The sequence below is a fragment of the Leucoraja erinacea genome, chromosome 9, assembly GCF_028641065.1.
Source record: "Leucoraja erinacea ecotype New England chromosome 9, Leri_hhj_1, whole genome shotgun sequence".
NCBI lineage: Eukaryota > Metazoa > Chordata > Chondrichthyes > Rajiformes > Rajidae > Leucoraja > Leucoraja erinaceus.
This window is the reverse complement of record NC_073385.1, coordinates 36,895,164-36,918,963: the sequence shown is the minus strand read 5'-3', so window position 1 is coordinate 36,918,963 and position 23,800 is coordinate 36,895,164. Positions and strand designations below refer to the sequence as shown.

At 41.2% G+C, this 23,800-nt stretch overlaps 1 protein-coding gene and 1 long non-coding RNA gene across 2 annotated transcripts in view; one reads left to right on the top strand and one right to left on the bottom strand.

Annotated features, from left to right (window-relative positions):
- The window catches only part of slc25a21 (solute carrier family 25 member 21), a 339,982-nt gene that overhangs the window by 36,007 nt on the left and 280,175 nt on the right, over positions 1-23,800 (top strand). The window lies entirely within an intron of this gene.
- On the bottom strand, positions 1,746-14,417 carry LOC129700242 (uncharacterized). Its single transcript, XR_008724010.1, has 3 exons — positions 14,290-14,417; positions 5,588-5,658; positions 1,746-3,375 (listed from the first exon to the last, which is right to left on the bottom strand). It is a non-coding gene; the product is annotated as an uncharacterized LOC129700242 (long non-coding RNA).

The following is a 23,800-nucleotide window of genomic DNA, read 5'->3' as shown; positions in this document are numbered from 1 at the left end:
CAGCTGCTTAAGACGGCGGAAGGTGGCCTCCCCCTCCCTCCCTCCCTCCTCCTGGCCTCGGCGTGAGATGGGGTTTGTTTTGAAAGCGGTTATCGCCGTTGGCGGATTTGCAAGCAGCGGCCACAATCTGGGCGGGCTGGGTGTGGGAGGAGGCTGTCGCGGCCGCTGCTGCTGCTGTACGGGGCCAGTCATTCGCTCCGACCCTTCGTCACCCCGCACCTAGTATCTTTGCCCCGCACTACAGCCGCCGCCGACACGAAACGTCACGTTCCTTTTCTCCAGAGTTGCTGCCTGACCCGCTGAGTTATTCCAATTTTTTGTGTCTATCTTCGGTATAAACCAGTATCTGCAGTGCCAAGTGGGGCAAAATGACTCGGCGTTTAGGTTGCCCGACTGCACTTTGGGAGGTCATTGGCACCCGGGCTACCGCTAATTTCGAGCCCTGATTAACAAAGTCCATTATTTAGTACTGCACAATAGACTGAAATTCTCATCATCTTAAAGTTAATGATAAGATCATGTCATCTTTTGGTTTAAATTAAATGGTGGATCATTGGAAGCTGGTCGGAACTGGTAGTACAAAAGCAGTTTCATCATCAGGACCACCTTCTTGATACCAGCAAGACTTGTTGAAAGACTGCTTTTACGCGTAGCCTAGCTGAGCACAAAATCGTTCTTTCATTTGCTTTAGTCGCCTTGAAACCCAATATTTTTATGATTTGCTTGATGTATGGTCCTGAAAAGGCAGGTTAGGACTGCAATTAAGTTCTTAGGATCTAGTCTCTGAGATTAATTGTAGAAACAAGGAACTGTAATGTTGGTTTACAAAGATACTGTGCTGGAGTAACTCAGTGAGTTGGCAGCATCTCTGATGAACGTGGACAGATGACGTTTCAGGTTGGAACCCTTCTTCAAACTTATTGTGATGGGGGGGGTGGGCGTGGTGGAAAGAGTAAAAGAAAGCTGGAAGAGAGGAAGGCCTGAGTAAAGTCTGGCAAGTAAAAGGTGGACACAGATGAGGGGTAGGGGCTTGACGAAACAGACCTGTACATTGGCGTGGAGTCGCCGATCACCTTGGCTCTCTCCTGTGCCCCACCTGTTCACACCCTCCCCCTTCCACCTACATTCCTCGTTTCACAATTCACAACTCTTAAATCCTTTTGTCTCACACCTTCTGTCTTTTTGTCTCTGCCCTTTAACCATCTGTCAATCCAAAACTTCCCTTGTTGTATCCACCTATATTTGCCATGCTTTGTCCTGTGTCCTTCCAGCTTTCTTTCACCTCCCCCTCGCAATCAGTCTAAAGAAAGGTCCCTATCTGAAATATCCCCAGTTCATGTTCTCCAGAGATGCTACCTGACCCACTGAGTTACTCCAGCACTTGTCTTCATTTTTCTCTGAGATCAAAAGGCATTGCAGAAATTGTGGATTAGTCAGACAGCAAAGATGCCTGCTCATGGTATTAGGTCTAATTGAATTGTAAAATATCTTGCAGGCTGCCTGTGTGAAATGTAACTTTGCATATTTATTGAGCACATTCATTTGAAACTTCCTAAAATAAATTTAATAGAGATTAGCGATCTTACATCCACTGACTGAAACCACAAGGAAGGAATACTAAACCTGATCATCCTTTAATGAGAATGTGTGTGTGTGTGTGTGTGAATAACGCATTTGTAGAAATTGGTAAGGGTCATTGGAGCTGAAAGCTGAAATGCTGAATTTCCTTAGTCTTCTAACCAGGTGTAGGTGCTGGTGTGCTATCTTGGCTGTAACGTCATTGTGGATGGACAAGGTCAAATTGTTGGTGATATTCACACCTTGGAACTTGACGATTTCATCTACTTTCTGGACAAAAAAACCCCAACAAGAATGGGTGCCCAAGTAACACCAAATAACATAAGTATTGGTGGTTTTGGCTTCATCAGTCCCCAGATAAACCTTTTTGTTCACCAACCTTCACCATTCTTTTTCAGCCATAATCTTCATCCAATCACGACCTTTCCATTTTGTTCTCGCTGCCTCTAACCCTTCTCTGCAACTCAGAAGTTTGATGACTTAAAACATTGATTTATCTTGGCAACTTAAGTATTTCCTGTTTTTTTTCCCCCTGATTTTCTTTCAAAAACTATTTTTTGGTTTCTGAATGGTCATTGCCAGATGAACTTTGGAAAAACATCAACATTTTGACCAGCTGCACAGAATGACAATGATGAATGAGGATCACATTTGTAAGGTACTGGAAATGTGTATGTGTGGCTCCTTGTCAGGAAATGCCTGATCTAAACAACCCAGAAATGTCCAGTACCATATGTCAGTTTCTATTTGAATACTATAAAGTGCTGGGGAAACTCAGTGGGTTAGGCAGCATCTGTGGAGGGAATGTTTCGGGACTGGACCCTTCATCAGGCTGATATCATCAGTCGGAAGAAGGTTGCCGACCTGAAATGCCATCTGTCCATTCCCTGCATAGATGCTGGCTGACCTGCTAAGTCCCTCCTGTACTTTGTATTACTCAAGATTTCACCATGTGTAGTTCCTTGTGTCTCTATTTGGATACTGATCATTTATCCAGGTCTTCCAAAAGTTCCAACATCCCTAAGGAACATTGAGGAAATGAATGTAAAAGTACAGGTTTGACCATGTTATGCAATTGTATATCCATACAGCAGAGGGAGCAGTGTTATGAATGTTCAGAGGGGTGGTTTTCTGGCCAAGATGATTGCAGATCATGTCAGACCATGTTTGGTGAATAAAATTACAAATCTGTACTTTTTGTAAAATAAATTTGGTAGTCACCATGTCTTTTGCAAGAGGCATGATGTATATCTGCATTTGACTTTGTCATGTAAATGTTTGTGAAGAATTGGGAGCAATTGGCACGGTTTTGTCACTTTGTTTCCCAGATACCTTGCTTTTAAAGTTTAATTTAAATGGGTTTTTTTTTTTAAGTGGATGAAATCATTGGTATGGTCTATTATTGCAAAATAGGCTATTTGATAATATGGCTGTGCTTCGGGTATAGAATGTATATCACATTGAAGTAGAGATTAAAATTCGATAAGACTATTGCTTGTGCACGTCCTATCTTCAGTTCACACTCCCACCTCAACCCTCGACCCTTTGAATTGGCCTGTTCTACATATGTAATCTGAAAATGTTAAGTTTATTCTGCATTGGATTAAACAAAAAAATGAATGAAGTTATAATTTTATTCATTAGGAAAACAATATTTCATGTACTCTGTTTTTAAGAGAAATTTTTATTCTTATATTCTGCAAGACATTGCATCTTCAAAGCAATTTCGCCCTTATTACTCATGGATTAATGCTTAGATTTTAAAACTGCAGCCAGGTTCTCCATGGTTATGTGTTCCTGTTGGGTGAAAGTCATCAAAATCAACCTTCATCAAGAAACTGAATGCAACAATAATTTCTGGAGATAAATAGCTCATTTTTTTGCATATGAACATGACATATATAGGAGCACAAATTTGCTTAACAACATAGTTCTGGCATATAAAGTACGTACCATTGTTAGTATTATGACAGATTTCCTCCTTTTCAATTCTTTTGCCAGTGGATACTGGTTATCACCCAATGATGTTTAAGTTAATAATTGCATTAGGAGATGATTGTTAATACCACAGCGTGAGGTATTTCCCCCCCAAACATTCATTGCTAAGATCTGGCCATAATTACATCAACCTTCAGATGGTCTCAATAATACATGAGCCATATTAAAAAAGTATGTTCCCTTTGGCTCACAGCCGCCTCCTGACAAAAGAGAGATGTTTTCTGCTGCATATGGTAGCTTTTTCCATAAAATGAAGACCCAAGAAGGTTAGCATGAGAAAAATGTAACTGGGTTTTGTGTAAAGACAGGTGCTTGGACTACTAAGAGACTATTGGATGTACAACACTAAAAATGTATGAAGAGTTTGTATGCAGTTTTTGTTTTGAATATTTTTTATCATGAATAAAGTTTATTTTTGGTAAGAAAAATGTGCCTTTTAAATTCTATTGCACACTTTTCATTGACATCCATTGTGAACCAGGCATGACACATTTTCGGCGCTAAAAATGTTGTGCCCCTTTCTCTTTGCTATGGCCTGTTTCAGGAGGTTGGCAGTCCTACACCTTTGTTGCGTCAGGGATGGGGTGCAATAGACCTGACATTTTAGAAGAATTGAGGGGGTGGGAGATTGCAACTTCACGTGGTCCGCCCTGTTTCAACGAATGTAATCAACTTGGTGTGCACAATCAAATAAGATCAAATAGAACAAGTTGTCCTATATCCTTGTGATTGAGGCAGTGCAGCGTAGGTTCACGAGATTGATCCCTGGGATGGCAGGAAAGATTGAGGAAAGATTGAAAAGACTAGGCATGTATTCACTGGAGTTTAGAAGGATGAAGGAGGATCTTATATAAACATATAAAATTATAAAAGGACTGTACAAACTAGATGCAAGAAAAATGTTCCCAATGTTGGGTGAGTCCAGAACCAGGGGCCACAGTCTTAGAATAAAGGGGAAGCCATTTAAGACTGAGGTGAGAAAAAACTTTTTCACCCAGAGAGTTGTGAATTTGTGGAATTCCCTGCCACAAAGGGCAGTGGAGGCAATGTTGGATGAAGAGAGATCAGCTCTAGGGGCAGTGGAATCAAGGGATAGAAAAGGCACACGGGTATGTTTCAGCCATGAGGAGGTGCTGGCTCCTCCTGCAATCTATGACTGGTACAATACCACACACGCCATTTGCTAATGACATGAGGAAGGCTATCATACCTCAGCAAATTAACGACTAATTAAAATTGGTTATTTCATTCTGTAACTTTTATTCTCTCCCTCATTCATTGACAGGTGTGTTGTTGTGTGTTATGACTGACAGCTGTGGCAAGATGAAATTTCATTGTTCTATTGCAATATATGGGATAAATGAACACTTTTGACTTTTGATTATTGGATTGATATAAACATTGAGGTGGGGGAGTGGAAGGATCCCTACTTGCATTGGGATATTGTGGAGGGGAAGAAATTGGGATCCAAATCTAGATTGTCACAATCAATGTTGTGAAGATCAGTTGGGCACAGTAGAAACTATGTTTTGAGGAGGTCCAATTCTTGACTGGTACAATACCACACTCTATTTGCTAATGACATGAATGGAGGCTGGCTTATAATTAACCTAATTAAAATTGGTTATTTATTCTGTAACCTATTCTCTCCACATTCAACACAGGATGGGATACAGACAGATCAAGACTGGTAGTATCAATATTGGGAGGAATGATTGGGATTATTGGAATCAGTGAGGTGGGGAGTGGAGGTAGGATGGGGATTGGTGGAATCTATAGGGAAATGTCAAAATGAATTTCCAGAGTTTGCGGTAAAATGACCCAGAGTAACCATCATATTTCCTTCTGCAAGGAAAAATAACTTTCAACTGCAAATACTGGAGAAAAAAAGTTTGAATGTATTTTTAAGCAATGATGGGACATCTTTAGGAGGTCTATAAAAAATGGAACAGAACAAACAAGCTGTGACAAAGATGAGAATGTTGTTTGTGTAACTGTGAAGTTAACCTACCAATATCTTCCTGCAACTATGAATCCTCACGTGTGAGTTCAAAATTCTCCCCGGGCAGCATTGATGCCCTCCTAGAGAAGGGAAGAAAAACATTTTTTGTACTAACGTTAATGATCTTGCAATAACCAAAAAGGCTATGCAGCCAATATGTTTTGACATGTAGACACCTTCATGTAGGAAATACAGCAGTAAATTCTCGCATTGAAATCCCTCAAGTGACAATCAGGTCATCTGTTTTAGCATGGTAGCCTTTGAATATAGATACAAATACCTAATATCTCCACTTCCCACTGCCTAAAAGAAAAACAAACAATAATAGTGCAAAGTCAAAAATAATGCCACCCCAAGTCAATGTAGTTCTTAGCTTATTTGGAGGTTGTTGTATTTAATAGCCGGATGGTTGTTGGGAAGAAGCAGCTCCTGAATCTGGATTTTATAGTTTTCAGGTATTTCGGGGAGGGGTCTTATTTGGTCGGTAATCAATTACTCATCTATAATCATCCCATTTACAGGCACTTGGTCCACAGCTGTCATTAGATACATCTGATAACATGCAACTTCAGTATGAAGGGAGTAGTTGTTGAAAATTATAATGTATTATTAATCAATTCTCATGTGTAAATCTTTTGCCCATATTTAATACTAGACTAAGTGGGACCCATTCGGTCCCATGTTCACATGGGAGGGCTGGTCCCCCGACGCAATATTCCACCTCTCCACCAATTCCAATATTGGTGTCTAGTTGGGGGGGGGGGGGGGTGCTTTCTGGAGTGTTGGCATGGGTTCTTGGGGTGGCAGCTCAGTCCCTCAAGCCTGATCTGCAGGCAGCTCACTCACTGGGCAAGGACACCAAATTTAAGTGCAGTTTCCAACCACTTCAAGCAGGGTGCAAGGCCACCAAATTCAAATGCAGCTTCATACCATTTCATACAGGGTGAAACCAACATAAAACCACACAAAACACCAAACTCAGTTCAGTAGACATTCAGTGTGTTCAGTTGATTCACAGCTCAGACAGTCGTGACCTCTCCCTCCCCCATCATGCAGAGACTGAGCCACACCCACACTTCCGTATTTTATAACCCCTCCCCCTCCCACCGGAAAAGGTGTGGCTTTCATGGCGTGATTGACAGGAGAGAGTTCTCAATATGTTTTAAACACTAATAACACTTTTATTTTTAATTGATGGGAAGAATTCTCTGCACCTGCTCAGCAGAGGCGGATTGAGTAAGTGGGCCAAAAATCACAGCCGGAAGTGGGAGCGTTTTATCTAAAATCAATATACAGTGCAAACAGGAAGTAAGTGCATTTGCAGTAGTGCCTTTTAACTTCAAGCCAAAGCACCCGCCGCCATTTGCAGTAAGTAGTGCCTTTCAACTTCAAGCCAAAGCACCCAAGCTACCATTTGCAGTAAGTAGTGCATTTCAACTTCAAGCCAAAACACCCAAGCCACCATTTGCAGTAAGTAGTGCCTTTCAACTTCAAGCCAAAGCACCCAAACAGCCATTTGCAGGCAGTGCCTTTTTACTTCAAACAAACCATATTTTCATTTTCAAACCACATTAAGGGGACTCACAGTTGAGTAGACATCTGTTCAGTGTTATTCAGAGCTCAGAGAGACGTGGCCCTTTGGCTTCATGCATCTTGCAGAGACTGAGTGAGGCACACCGCTTCCTGGTTTTATAGTACCTCCCCCTCCCTCCAGCAGGGGCAGCAGAGAGAATGGTGAATTTTTTAAAAACATTAATATCTCTCTGATTTGTCATCGATGGGAAAAATCCTCCTCACCGGAAGGCAGAGGGGGGCTCTGAGCGAGGTGGCCAAAAATGACGGCCGTAGGTGGCGCCGTTCTGTCGGAAATTGCAGCATAGTGGGCCAAAAGCGGTCAAGATCAGAGTTTTAGTAATATAGATTATTTAACTGCATAATAATTCATGTTTTGAATGTTGCATAATTGACCTCTACTGCCTACTTCTTGTTGTTTTTGAGAAGGTGAAACTACTTTTACTACTTACTGAGGTGAAGGTACGATAATGTTGTCAGGTAGTGTTTTAGAATTCTTACACAAAGAAAATGAAGAAATGATGATTGTATGCCTGCATCAGGATGGAGTGTCATTCGCAGGAGAAATTTGAGATGATGATTCGAGTTGCACGTGTCATCTTTGACTTCTGAGGTGATGTGGATGCCAGGTTTAAGGTGTCAATGAAGAAACCTTGGTGATGGAAAAGAGAGTTCATCTTTCATATGGTGGATGGTTTACCGATCAGCTAAGTGGCTTTATGCCAGTTGGCGTTGAGCTCCTTGCTGGTTAAACTAGTTGTAGGCATATAGTTAGTGAGATGTATTTCATCGCACTCCTGACAAATCAACAATGTAATAGAGAGGTTTTGGGAGAGTTGTGGGAATCCCACACATTTTGTAACTTACTAAATAACTTATACAATGGTATTCAAACTGATAAATTCCAATATTCATCCAAATTAAATATTTACCATGGTGACATACTAGTAAGGGAGAGAGCTTACTCAATGAGAAAATTAATTAGCTTGACTTTACAAATCTTAACATTATCAAGAGAAATCCTGAAAAAATATATAATTTAGTTGAGTGAAACTGAACCGTTGCTGGAGGAAATGTGAATGAAATTACATGAAAGCAACACATCTAGGGAGGGCTTTCACAATTTGGGGGCAGGGTCTTGTATTTCCTGAAAATAAATGGAGCGGAGAATTGTCTTGGTGGCACTCTCTTGGATGGTGGAAATTCTAAGTTTAACTATTCACAAAGGTATTTTACTCAGCGGGTAAATGCATAAACCTGTAGTCTGGTTTATTTGATCTCTTTACGGAAGTTAAAATCTAAGACATAAGTGTTTCGGGTGGGAACCCTTCTACAGACTGATTGTGCGGAGGGGTGGAGAAAGCAAGAGAGAGGAGAGACAGGATAAAGTCTGGCAGGTAATCGCAGAACTAGCATGGATGGGTGATCAAGGATTGGCATGGACTCGGTGGACCGAAGGGCCGGTTTTCATGATGTATCTTTCAAAAAACCCAGAGCAACTTGGAACTGAAAATATTGCTCCAAACATAGATTTTACAACTGCTGGTTCTCTAGAGCATGTTCCATTAGAGAAGTTAACTTCTCATGGTGACTCGGTTATTGGTTTAATATTGGGATAGGTTGAACACTGATTTTCCGGCACCTTCAGTACCAGAACCCTCTGTTTTTCAAGACCAACAGAGGCCACGTGATAATGAAATAACAATACACCCCTGGCTTTCTAAAAGCACCTCTCCCATGTCTCTAAAGCACCATGGAGTGCCAGAAACTTAAATAACTCAAATATAAAATGTAAACTGAATGTGAATGGAATGACCTGCTGACCCAAATGGGTTGTTAAAATGAGGGTTTACTGTATAGCCTTTACGAAACAGTTAGGAGAAAAGATTGAAAGTATATTGAAAATGGAATTTAGGAAGCAGCCTTTTAAAAGTGCCCAGTAAATTAGAGAAGGCTTGATGGGAAGTTTACAGTTCCAGACAGTAAGAGAAAAATTGAACAGAATGGTGGAAGGAAAGGTTGTGTGATGGATGGGGAGCAGAGAGAGTTGAAACACGAAAAATGTAAACATCGACCCAGCAAAGATGGAATTAGATAAGGCCAAGGAGGGATTTCAATGTTTGGATGTAAACAAATAACTCTTTTGTGACAGGGGGACACCACCTGAAAGAGCACTCCCCATCAGTTGCTGGAAAATCGGTTCAACCTGTTTTGGATTATTGTCCAGTGTTCTATTTTACAATAATAAAAAAAAAGTTTTGCATGCTATCCAGGAAAATCATGCCATACATGAGTACATCAGGTAGTGCAAAAGAGAAAATAAACAAAGTGCAGATTATAATGTTACAGCTACGGAGAAAGTGCAGATTGAAAAATGCCACAGCGAGGTAATCTGGATAGTCATAGTCATCCTTAGCATATGAGAGGTCCATTCAAGAGTTTGATAATAGCAGGGAAGTTGTTCTTGAATCTGATGGTACAAGCTTTCAAGCTTTTGAACCATCTACTGAATGGATGAGGGGAGATGTGAGTGTGTTAGTACTTCTTGATGATGTTGGCTGCTTTCCGGAGGCACTGTGAAGTGTCTGTGGAGTCAAATGGGGCTCAGTTGGTTTGAATGAAGGACTGGGCTGCAAGCACAACTTTCTGCATTTTCTTGCAGTCTAGGGCAAGGCATTTGTCATACCAAGCATCAATGCATCCGAATGGGATGCTTTCTGTGGTGGATCTGCAGAAATTATTAAGTGTCGTTGCAGATATGCTTGAATTTTCATCGAGTTCTGAGAGAGTAGAGGTGTTGGTGTGCTTTCTTTGTTGTCAATATGGTTGGACAGGAGATTGTTGGAGATATTTACACCAAAAACCTTTTGATAACTTTTGACCATAGTCAATATGAAATCTTCTACTGAATTTCTAAATGTAGACACAAGTAACTGCAGATGCTGATTTATTTTTAAAAAAGCACTGAGTGTCCCAACTTGGGATACCACCTATCCATGTTCACCAGAGATGCTGCCTGACCCAGTGAAATACTCCAGCAGTTTGTCTTTTTTTTAAATTTAATTTCTAACGCAGACATGAGTATGAAGAATTGTTTCCTTTTTTTTAATTTTTCCTTGGCAGCTTCCACAGGAGACCATGCCCTGAAGCCATCTTGTTGGTGCTCTGTACCTTTGAAATAGCCAATATTTAAATTAATCTCCATTAATACCAGTTTTGTGTTAATTATGTTAGTAATTTGAACCAGCTTAAAGGGATGAAAATTGCACTTGGAGCATATACAATCGTGGCACACTTTCATTTGCAAATCTAAAATTGCATGCAAAGCAATATCGTCGCCTTTTTCGAACAGAAAATAACAAAATAATAATTGTATTTGTCATCAATATATAAGTTTGAGTTGTGCAAACTATATTTTATTCTTAATGTCACAATTGCAGATGTTGGTTTGTATTAATCATTTAATTCAGCCCCCTGAACAAATATTGTTGAAAACGAAGATGCTATCAATCACTTCATCCATAAAAGTGTTTTAACCATCAGTGTCTCACTGAGATAACTAGAATTCTGTTCTAAATTTTTCACTGCACTGCCACGTTCTTTGTTAATTTATTCCACAATTTTAGAAAAGGACAAAGGATAAACTTTTGGTTATAATAAGATGTCAGGATTATGGATGAATAGTACAGAGTGTAGAAATAAAAGGAATTTTAATTTTCCAAGAAAGGGATATTTGCTTATTTCAAAACAAGAGAAGTGCTTTGGGCCCATGCCAAGTTCCAAGATAGCAACCTCCATCAGTCACATTTTCCCCACCTTAATTCTTTAGCCTAGCAATTTATTCTCTCTCAGGTTTATTTTAGAATCATAGTTATACAGCATAGAAATAAGCCGTTGGACCTAACTTGGCCTTGCTGACGAAATTACCTTCCTGAGTTAGTCCCATTTGCCTGCATTTGGCCCATATTGTACTAAACTTTCTTATCCATGTACCTGTTTAAATGTCTTTTAAACATTGTCCTTTACCTGCTTCTCCCACTTCCTCTGGCAGCTCGTTCCATATACCAAGCATCCTGAGTGAAAATTTTTTTCCTCATCCAAATTGTTAATTTAGATGAAAAACAGTGAATCCAGCACCGAACTCTGCAGTGCAGCACACCGCTGGTTACAGGCATGCAATCTGATAGAACAAACTGTTCCTACCACCCTCTAATTCCTGTCTCTAAGCCCAGTATCAAATTGGTTTGCTCGCCCTGAATCCAATGTGATCTAACTTTCCAGGCCATCCTTACATGCGGGACCTTGGGAAAGGTGTTACTAAATTCCATGTCGAAAATATTTATTGCCCAGTACTCATGGTCACCTCTTCAACCTCGTTTGAATCTCCTACAGCAACCTTCCTACCATTGCTATTTGGCTAACAGGCCTGTAGTCCCATGGTGTGTCCTTGCAGCCTTTGTTAAATAAATGCAGAACATTAGCCAGCCTACAGACCTCCAGGACCTCACCCATCAGGAGGTCAGTACCTGTGATGAACTGGGCAATGTTCTCCACCGTTTGCAATCTTCTTCATTCCTAGACGTTTAAGTTGCCAAACCAGACCGTAATGCAACCTGTCAATTTGATCATTAGTGTAAAATTTCCTCAATTTTCTCAGGAAATAGCATTCTTTATGATTGCACTAATGTGCTGGGTCCAGGACAGATCTTCAAAGATATACACTCCCAGGAATTTGAAGTTTTTTACACTTTACCACCATCCAGGATACCTCCCTCTGCAAGGCGACTCCGGACTATCAAAGCTGTCACAGTCAGACATAAAAACATTTTTTTCCCCACGAATAGTAGCTCTATTCAATAACGAAAAATCTGTAGCCTCCTTTTGTTCTGGTATTTTATTTCATTCACATGTTTAATCGATAATGTTTTATTATTAATGCTTAATGTTTTATGTGTCATTCCTAACTGTCACTGTATGTCGTGTTGTCACTTGCGGGCGAAGCACCAAGGCAAATTCCTTGTATGTGAATACTTGGCCAATAAACTCATTCATTCATTCATTCATTCCATGTGCAGACGTGACATCGAAGGACGAGTTGTATATACTTAAAAAAAAAAATAAAAAAAAAATTAAATAGAAAAACAAAAAAAAAGAATGATTTTCCTTGTGATTTTAGAAATCCTCTGTCCATTTGGTACATAATTTTCCCGACTTTTTTGACGCGTGTGACACGGCAGGCTCCTCCCCTGAATTCCATAGAGCTGCCGACAGCTTTCGTGCATGAGACGCGCACGTCTCATTTCCAGAACATTCTGAACGCGTGAGGCGGTTGCATTTCGCGCTCTGTCTCTCCCCCTCTCTCCCCCCCGCATCTCTCGCTCTCTCTCTCCCTCTCTCTCTCTCTCTCTCCCTCTCACTCCCCCCCTCTCTCCCCCTCTCTCTCTCTCCCCCAAACCCCCCCCTCCCCCCTCCCCTCTACCCATCCCCCTCCCCTCACCCCCTCTCCCCTACCTCTCACTCTCTCTCCCCCACTCCCTCTCTCTCCCCCACTCTCTCTCCCCCCCTCTCTCTCTCTCCCCCCCTCTCTCTCCCCCCCCCTCTCTCCCCCCCCCCTCTCTCTCTCCCCCTCCCCTCTCTCTCTTCCCTCCTCCCTCTCTCCCCCCCCCTCTCTCTCTCCCCCTCTCTCTCTCCCCTCTCTCTCTCCCTCTCTCTCTCTCTCCCCCTCTCTCTCTCCCCCTCTCTCTCTCCCCCTCCTCTCTCTCTCTCTCCTCTCTCTCTCTCTCTCTCCCCCCCCTCTCTCTCTCTCCCTCCCCTCTCTCTCTCTCTCTCCCCTCTCTCTCTCTCTCTCTCCCCCCCTCTCTCTCTCCCCCCCCTTAGTTAGTGTGTGTGACGCCGCATTCCGCACACCCCAGCCCAACCCTCCCCCCGCAATGGCACGTTGTGGGAACAGACCCAACGGGTCTGCACTTGGTCTAGTATCTATTAGAACTGTGTGTGTGTGGGTCTGTGTCTGTCATTTTGCCTTTGAAACGTATCTCCTCGAAAACCAGACGCCGAAACGAGAAAGTCTTTACATATTTCAGTAGAGATTTGTGATTCCTTGTGCTTTTAGAAATCCACTCCTTTGTACATTTGGTACATTATTTTCCCGACTTTTTAATTAAAATTGTTGACCATTCTGACCTTTTTTTTAAAATCTGACCGCTGCCCAGCTGCAGACGTTACAATAACAGTTACATTTTTACATCTTCTGGTAGAAATATTCCTTATGATTTCAAAAATCCAATCCTCTATAAATGTGGTCCATTATTTCCCGAGATATCTACTAAAATTTATCACCAAACTGACATTTAAAAAAAAATATTAAGGTTACCCAGCTGTTGAGGTGAATCTTCTCCTCACTGTGATGGAAGGCAAAGTCTTTTCTCTCCCCTGTGTTCCATTTTTCTCCCGATGTTAAAGCCCCAGGTGGGCGATGGTAAATCCCATGGCTGTTAAAGCCGCGCCGGGCAATGTAAGGTCCTGCTGTGGGTCGTTCCAATCCCGCGACATGGGCGGGAGAAGTTGCGTTGCGGGAGCTCCGAAAAGCGGTCTCCCACCAGGCACCCGCGAGCTCCCGATGTTCCTGTCCACCGGGCCAGCGGCTGGAGCCTCCGAGGTTGGGAGTCGGGCCGCAGCAGCGTGCCACCACAGCTCCCCACGCTCCGAGGCCGGCCAGTCTCACGATGGTAAGTAGTCGGCAGGCTCCGAGACCGGAGCCCCCAGATCATTCCGGGTGGAGGCTGCTCCACAGTACTAGGCCCCAACGACAACGGAGACCCGACAGGAAAAAGTTCGGGTCTCACATGCAGGGAAAAGATTATAAAAGTTTCCCCTCCACCCCCACCCCGCACATATACACAGCCAAAAACAGTATAAAAGAACACAACAACTACATTTAACTGGACAAAAAACCATTAAACAAAAAAAAGACAGGCTGCAGGGGCCGGTGCCGGTTTCCAGAGAGTCAAGCCGCTTCTGTCTCTCCGCATTTCGCAGCCCACTCATTCGCCCTCTCCCCCCCCCCCCCCCCCCCCCTCCCCTCCTCTCTCACCTCCCTCCGCTCATCCACCATCCCACTATCCCCTCTCCCCTCTAACCATTACAGGGGACGACATCCACTCCGGGGAGGCCTGATCATCTTCTCCCCTCCCAGCCCGGCCCGGCTCTGTCACGTTGGTGGATGCGCTTCCCCTCTGCTTTTCACGTCCTCAGATCGCTTCGGGCCCCCACGAGCTGCTACCCTGCCCCTCTCCGCTCTCTCTCTCTACCCCCCCCTCTCTCCCCTCTCTCTCTCTCTCTCCCCTCTCTCTCTCTCTTCCCCCTCTCTCTCTCTCCCCTCCCTCTCTCTCTCCTCTCCCTCCCTCTCTCTCTCCCTCTCTCTCTCTGTCTCTCTGACCCCTTCTCTCTGTCTCTCTCCCTCCCTCTACTCCTCTCTCTCCCCCTTCCTCTCTCTCTCTCCCCCCTCTCTCTCTCTCTCTCTCTGTCTCCCCCTCCCTCCCCCCCCCCCTCCTCCCCCCCCTCCTCTCCCCTACCCCCCCCTCCCTCACCTTCCCTCCCCTAAACCCCCTTCCCCCTTCACCTCCACATCCTCCCTTCCACCCCTCCCCTACCCCCTTCTCTCCATCCCTTCCCCACCCCCCCTTCCCTCCACCTCCCCCTCCCCTCCCTTCCCCCCACCTCTCCCCCCTCCCTTCCCCCCCCCTCTCCCCCTCCTTTCTCCCCCTCTTAGCCCTCTCTCCCCTCTCTCTCCTCCCATATCTCTCCTCCCCCACCCCCCCTTCCTCACCCACCCTCCCTCTCCTCCAACCGCCCCTCTCCCTCTGTCTCTTTCCCATCTGTCTGCCTCTTTCTCTGTCTCTCCCCATTCTCTCTCTGCCCTCACTCTCTACCTCCCCCCCCCCCCCCCCCCCCCCCCCCCCCCCCCCTCTAAAGGCGTCTGCGAGTTGGGGGCTATGCGTCAGTGGATAGAGCGGTTATGATGTAAAAGGAGCAAGTTAACAATATTAATATAATATCAAGGGGGGAGTTAGTGTGTGTGACGCCGCATGCAGCCCCCCCCCGCAAACGCGCGTTGGGGGAACAGACCCAGCGGGTCTGCACTTGGTCTAGTACTTATTAAAACTCTGATCTTGTCAATGTGTATATGTGGTTGTCTTTACATCTTCGCATAAAACACCTTATCTGAACATTTCATGCTTTATTTCTTGACATTCTCGACTCATTACTGATTAAGCCAAAAGACTGAAATTAAAAACAACAGCTTCAAATGATGATGTCACAATGGCTCAGCTAGCAGTGGTGAAAAGCCTCAGTGAAGTTCTCATCCTATTTGACATGTTATTTGCAATTAAAGCTTTAAAAATGCCAACTTTCACAAGATTTTTACATATTCTGATTCACATTTTTCCCTTCGAGGCAGAGATCAATTTTCACTGAACATTTAATGCTTTATTTCTCGACATTACTGATTACCTTGAATTTCAAAATGACGTTCTTCAAATGATATCGTCTTTTAATTTCAAACCGACCAGCATCAAATGATGACGTCACAATGGCAGCTTGAACTGATGACGTCACAATGGATGGACTAGAAGGGGGAGGGTGAATTGCTATTGCAACATGCAGGGCAAGTGCAATTGGATTTTTTTTTAAATAGCCCTGCTGAGGGAGGCTAGGGGAGTGCTGGAATCTTACGGTCGGGAGCGGCTTGAATTGGAGGACAGCGCCTCCCGGGGGCGAGGGGTAGGGAACGAGTGCGTTGGGGGAGCTGGCCCAACGGGTCTGCACTTGGTTTAGTATATTACTAAAACTCTTCTCTTGTTTGTTTGTTTGTTTGTTTCTATATTTGTTCCCGAAACTCCGCCAAAATGTACACGATAACATGGGGATTGCCTATAATTTGTCTAAGTCAGGCAATTGTAATTTGCAGTTGAATGCATATAATGAATGTTCTGTTTATGGAATAACCAATTCCTTACTATCGCAAATCCCAGTGTGCTGGGATTTTTTCATTCAATATCCAGGCCTTCCTTGCATCTTGAGTGACTCCCAATTATTGTAATGGGGTAATAACTTTCAATCTACCAAGGGTTTGCGATATTAGACCTGGAGCTATCTGACATTTTGCAGAATGCGATATATATATATATATATATATATATATCTGTACATGGACAGAAAAAATATTGTCCACAAAGATCCAATTCCCTTTCTCCATGCCATTCAAATCCAAAGGCCAGTAAATTCATAATATACTTATGAATGCAGATGTAAACTGTATCTTTAAAATGAAATGAGATATACTGGATTGTGGTTCTCAGTAAAACTACGTGGAGATTTTGGGAAATATGCAAAATGGACTATTTTAAGAAATGTGTGTAGAGTAAAATATGTTTACTGTTAGAATTTTTTCTTCAAAAATTATATTAAAAATGTTGTATCTAACCATGAGTCTTACGTTGTAAGGCTCGTATATTATTAACAATTCGCAATCATCTCAGCTGTCAGTCTGTAACACTGACCTGGTGGTAACATTTGTTTCCCTTGCAGTTCCACAAATTAGTCACCGTATCTTTGGTGGAAGATTGTCGGAAGCTAACATTGTTGCCTAAACAGCGTTTCTGCCAAGTTTGTGGCAGTTGATCAGGACAATTTTGGAGGTAGTTCTCAGCTTCTGGAGCTCTTTAATGTTTAAAGCCCTCTTAATGACAGCACATGAGCAGATGGTTTATTGGACAATCTGAAGTTTTTTCAACACAAGAGGTGGAAAACATTCAGATTTTAAGGTTCCATGCAAACTTTATATCCAATACCAGGTTATTTATGTTAGCATTTGAATGGTTAATAATTTTGAAAACATGCAGAGAAAACAAATATCAATAATCATAGTGCAAATATTTTCAGTTTTGTGAATCATTCATGGGTAAACAAAAGGCACATTAGCTTAAGCCAATGCTCCAATTTGCTAACTCTTTATGCTGACTACCAACCAATGAATCATGAGGCAATTAGTTTGTATACCTACAGGTAATATATTTTTTAAAGTACGCAACGCAACGTGCAGTTAACTATATATAGATTGCATCTGCTGCATTATGTAAAAACAACTACAAAATACCTACTCTTTTAATGTCAACTAAGAATTATAGTAGCAGTGGACAGCTATTCTCAATCACAAATGTGTTAAACATTATAAAGGTGGGATCAATTTAATAAACATTTCCAATAAATATTAATGTTAATGTTTTAAGTTTGTTTTGTAAAGGCCTATTATTGAAGGCAAAACTTCTGTTTATTATTATTAGTGTGCAAAGTTTACTGACATTGCTTGTTCTGTTAAGGTTATCCTAAAGTGGGTTATCAAATCTGAGTATGCAACATTTCCAACATCATAAATGGTGGCTGAAAACTGTCACAACAGTGATCATTATAATCTGGGAGTTGAGTTTGACTGAAACATATGTCTTCAATTTTAATAGTTCAGTTCTCCAAATGCCCTTGAGGAGAATATTGCCTGAGAAGGAGCTTTCATGTAAGAATAATTTGTGCTAAGTAGCTCAGTGATCTGTTTGTTACGTTAGACCTGACAGTTTGTTTATATTTCTTAAGGAGTATGATGAATGGGGGGAGAAGTTGATGCTAATTAGCTTAAATTGTTCTTAAGAATGCAGTTCACATTGCCTGTTTTATTGTTTTAGTGTTTCTTTGCACTTTTTTAATAATTGAATTGAGCTCTGACCATTCATCATAATTTTGGGCAGAACGGAAATAAATTACTGTAACATGGGGAGTCTGTCTGATGGAAGATGTCACAGTGGCAAATTGTGTAGGACAACAAATCAGACTCTGCCATTTCTAACCTTTATATGAAGGGTTTATTTATTATATTGAACTGAATTCAAATGTTTTGCGAAAATCTAGATGCATAAACACTTCACTGGCAAAAGATAACTTTATTTGTTACCAAAACATTCAAATTTTTATAATGTAGACAAACTGCACACTTCACCTAGAATCTGGAATACATTTGTGCACTTTGGGGAAAATGGATCAACGTGATTCCAAATTAAATGGTGACGTGAAATATGAACTTCACGATAAATAACACAGAAGAGTGATTTCTGTTGAGGTTAAAGAGCAGGTTTCTAAAGTTTTGCATCAAGATAGAAACAGGGAAAAGTAGGATGATCCCCAATTTAACTACTGTGCAGTTCCCTTGAGCACCAATGGAGGGGGAAAAATGATGCTCGTTAGCAGTCAGTAAGGAGAAGAGTGTTTGCTGTAGGGCAGTCTGTGCAGTTTACACTGCCTGGGTGTTTCACTGATCACTAATTTCCATGGAAGGAAATGATCCTATGGTTTATGCTATCCACGTTTGTGAATATTTGACCCATAATTGGCATTTATTAGTGAACTTGAGATTTGATGGATGAGTGTCAGCATATGGCCAGTTAGCTTAAAGGCAGTTTAGGTGATTTTTAAGCTGAATGATAAGTAGATATATATAATGAGGCTTTTTCCACTTTTATATTAAACAAAGCCTTCAGATGCTTATGATTGTACTAATTGGGTGTTCTTAAATCTTAGACTGGCATTTCAGTGCTAGTTTTTGTAAAATATCCTGTATTTAGCAGAATGATCATGAGATCATAAATGCTGAATATTATACATCAACTGTATAAAATGTTTGTACAAATAATTTTGAGACTTTAAACTATGGAGAAAGTATATAGAATTTTTCCACAAAAATGCTTGGAAACTTCTCAATGTTATCAAAAATTGACATTAAGTAAAAGCAGATGTTGAACAGTTTAGAAAATCAGGGCATTATTTTCCTGTTTCCATTGCAGTTTGCTAAGCACATTATAAATAAGCTTTGATGTAATTCAGAGTACCTTGTTTATTTTGTTGATAGAATCAGCACAGAAATGTTACCATCCCTTGTTTAAGTTATAGAGTGAACAGATATGCAAGTAAGCTTGGATAGTATTCATTTTGTTTGCGGAAAGAAAATGTTAATGTAAGTATTTTCACTGGCTTTGCAACCTTAAATCCACAAAACCAAAATTCCCTTTGAGATAGAGAGGGACTTGTGGCAAAGAAAAGAAAAATACTTAATATATTCAGGTTTGTGGATAACATGGAAATAGTACTTCAATACAGTAACTTTTTTTCTCATGAGAATTGAACAAGGCCTAATTATTAACAACAAATTAAAACTAAAACTACAACACTTGCAGATTTTTTAGGAATTGCAATCCAGTTTTAATAATCCAAATGGGTCTCAGTTTGTGTACTATTGATTTTTAACATTCATGTCTATCACTTTATTCTACTGCCAGAGATTTTAGTTTTTTCTGCCCTGCATCTTGAGATTTATAATGTAGTATTTGCAGGAACATTACTTTGGAATTTCAGTACTGTTCATTTTTTTTAAATTATCTGTATATTAGAAAATAAATTCCAATTTTTGTTTTTGCATCTTCCATGTTAATTATAATTATATTTCTGTTTTCATAACTGATTTTTCAAAACTTTTAAAATCAATTTAACTGCACTTTAACAAATAAGTGTATATCTTCCTTCATAGATAAAGGAAGCACTTTTTAATAAGCGCTATTCTACACATTATATTGCAAAATAAACAATTTGCTATTTTTTAAATATCTTAATTGTGGTAGTTTCAGAAGAACACATTTGAAAGTAAATATTCAGATATATCAACGTAAACAAAATGTGAGGACATCAACATTCTAATAATATCCTGCTTGTGGTTGTTGGTGATCACGTAATGTACCATTATCCTTTGAATAATTATCGTGAATTCCAAATTGCTATGAGTGGTTACTTGCAACTTTCGTAAATGCAAGCATTCCTGTTCATTTCTAGCACACTTTCATCAAATAGTCTCTAGCAACTCACAATTAACAAACTCCTTTTAGCCAATAGGAAACAAAAACACTGGCCCTATACAGACTTGGATAAGCAATTGTCCCACAGTCACATTAGGCCTATTTGGAAAGAACAGTGTGAGATGAAAGCATGCTGGATATGATCAAAGGCTCTGATGTTCAGAACTTTTGGAAAAAGTTTTAAGAAATAAAATTGCCTGGTGTAAAAGCATTCTTGGGCTGTAGGATAACTGACCATGCAGATTCCAGCTGAAGAAGCAAATGAAATAAAAGAGTTGGCTATTTTTACAGTCAAATATACCAATTGGAATTCCTGGCAAGGCAACAAAGGAAATGTGGGTCAATTCGATCACAGACAAACAGGAAAAACATAAATAATGAAGTCAGTACCAAACTGACCTCAAATACCCATTGTACAAACCAAGACCTTTTCACATCAGACCACCTACTGAATAAATGTTGTTACTGGTACATATATTGATGTTGGGGACTCCCACGACAATCCAATTAGCTTAACTGGAAACAAGCAGTATTTTGCATTCCAGCCATTTTCCTTTTTTTTCCCTGAAAATTATGAGAACATTTTCTTCCAAGGTTTCTCATCTCACTTGAACCTCCTTTCCTCAAGGAATGGCACTTATCATTAATGTTTTCCCCATCAGCCTTTCTCCACACAATCCTCCTGCTGATTTTCCTCCTTGTTAAAGATAACCATACATTAAGATTCTAACTAAAATACTAAATGCAAACTACTGACAATTCTGGAAATCTGACGGGGAAATAATCACCTGGTTGAGCACATCTGTGGAGAGAGAAAAGCAGTTAATATTACATTGACTAGTGGGGTACCGCAAGGCTCAGTGCTGGGACCCCAGCTATTTACAATATATATGAATGATTTGGACGAAGGAATTGAATGCAACATCTCCAAGTTTGCGAATGACATGAAGCTGGGGGGAAATGTTAGCTGTGAAGAGGATGCTAGGAGGCTGCAAGGTGACTTGGATAGGCTGGGTGAGTGGGCAAATACATGGCAGATGCAGTATAATGTTAAAACTGAATATTTTACAATGTAGGGAAAAGGAGGAAATAACATTTGGAAATATTTGAAATTGTGTGGAAGGCAGAAGTGATTTAAATGATTCATGGTGAAAGACTAAAAATTGGATGCTTGTGAGGTAATTAATGAAACAACGATGAATTCTGAAAGGATGGAAAATCATAACAGGATTAATATTGAATCTTGAGTACAGAAAATTCTTATGTACCTGGTTGAAATATGAGATGTTGTTTCTTGAGTTTGCATTATGCTTGAATGGAAAATAAAAATAAAATGAATTGTGAAAGGATCCCAAGGGTCCCAACTTGAAATGTCTTTTCTCCATTCCCTCCTCAGATGCTTCCCGATGCATCGAGTTCCTATGGCATCTAGTGATTGCCGAAGAATCATGCATCTGCAGTTTGTCTCAATATTATGGGTTGATGATTGTTCATTATGTATGAAATGTTTGAGATTAAATGGGTTTTAAGATAAAGAAAAGATAACGGAGAACTAAAGGTCTGGGAAGCAGCAAAGGTAACTTGAGGCAATGACTTCAAATCCTTTGATGCTCTCCATTTGCCCAATTTTCAATTAATTTTACTTGTCACGGGGATCCCAATTTTGAAGATCCACTGCTTGAGTAAGAGTATGGTAGGTTCAGATTTTGTTCCGAATACCTTCCTGCGAATAAGGGTCAGTGTTTCAGAATTGATCAATTGAGTGTCAAACATCAAATGATAGACCTTAATTAGAGAGGCAGATGTGTGTAATTGTGCCCAGTTTTTGTCACCTTGCCAGAGGAAGGATGTTGTTAAACTGGAAAGAGTGCAAAGAAGATTTACGAAAATGTTGCCAGGACTTGAGGGCCTGAGCTATAGGGAGAGGCTTGGCGTGCTAGGACTTTATTCCTTGGAGTGCTGGAGGATGAGGGGTGAACTTGGAGATGTACAAGATCATGAAGGGAATAGAAAGGGTGAATGCACAGAATCTTTTGCCTGCGGTAAGGGAATCAAGAACCAAAGGACATTGGTTTAAGATGAGAGGGCAAAGAATTAATAGCAATCTGAGGAGCAACATTTTCACACAGGTGGGTATATGGATCAAACTGCAAGAGAAGGTAGTTGATATTGAATTAAAGATGGCAAAGAGGGGAAGGAAAGAACCTTTCAGATTGACTGTTTAAGACTTGGAAATTGAATTTGGCAAGATTCAAAGGACTGCATTCCAAGGGATCCAGGAGAACCATCTAAGGCAACATCAGATGTACTGTGTAGGAAAGAACTGCAAATGCTGGTTTACACCAAAGATAGACACAAAATGCTGGAGTAATTCAGCAGGAGAGGCAGCAGCTCTGGAGAGAAGGAATGGGTGACGTTTTGGGTTGAGGCCTTTCTTCAGATGTACTGTCATGAGGTGACTATGGAGGCCACCTTCAGAGGCAATATCCCCAAAATATGGTGGTGGAGAAAGTGGTAGATGGTAGTAGTATGAGGGTGAATCTACTCCAACCTACCCTGAGCCCACAGTCATCGTGTGCATACTGACAGCTAGTCATCCATCCTTGTCTCCTCCCGCATGCACCCCAGTCCATATTTATTTGAGAATCAGAAATTGCCCCCAACTCTAACTGCCCCCCCCCTCCGATTTGTGCTCTGCCACACTCATTAACAGCCAGACTCCATACACTAACATTCATCAAGTGAACTAACCACAACAAGGTATACTCACCTTGTGGCCCCTTGCCTTCCTGACCAAAAATTACATTTATCAGACAGGTGAGAAACACTTTCTGGCTTCAGCACAGGGATTTGGACAAGAGATTCCTTCTCATTTTTGGGCCAGCAAAGCCTAATGCATTTGGGGTTAACAGAACGTATGATAGATAAGCATATTTTGGTGCTTCCACATCACTCTCTCCCTTATTGAAATGAGTAGTCTACCATGCATGCCCTGTGCACTTTCAGCAAAGGCATCATGCTATGTTACTGTTCCTCCCCTTTTGATCGCAGACTCGCTAGACATATACTACATGTCAGTTCAAGATAAACAGGCTTGGGAAGAGAAGATGTGTGAAGTGGACTCCAAGGATGGGAACCAACCTGTGGCAGAGGAGGGTCTCCTTGCATCTGCACCTGTATCCATTCAAACTCAATTATAAGCATCACAAGAATGTAACCTAGTCAGAGTTGTGTGTTTTTCCAGAGAGACACCAACCACAAGTTGGTTGCAATCAGGTAGAAAATAAAGGAAATCTTGATCAGGATGACTCCACATGGTGCTGACCTAGAGGAAGCAGACGTGGTCCATAATAATGGAGCATTCAGGCGAACCTGTGTTGAAATATAAAATGAAGTCCTTGATGCCTTGTCCAGTACGTCAGTTTGAATTCATGATATGGTTCACTAAATCGTTCTGCTGTTTGCAAAGTCCGTGATGGCCGAAACAAATGTCTATGCTGGGTGGCCATAATAAAATATTGTCCTGGAAGGAATGCACCAATCAGAACAAGAGTGGCTGCAATCTGAATAAACTAGTGAGATATAGGAGATTCCAAGGATCAGAGATTTAAGAGTCCACGGGTCTCTTACAATCCACGATATTTTCTAGAAATATGGCAAATCCCAATAGTTTTGCAGAGTTTGAATGTGTTTGCCC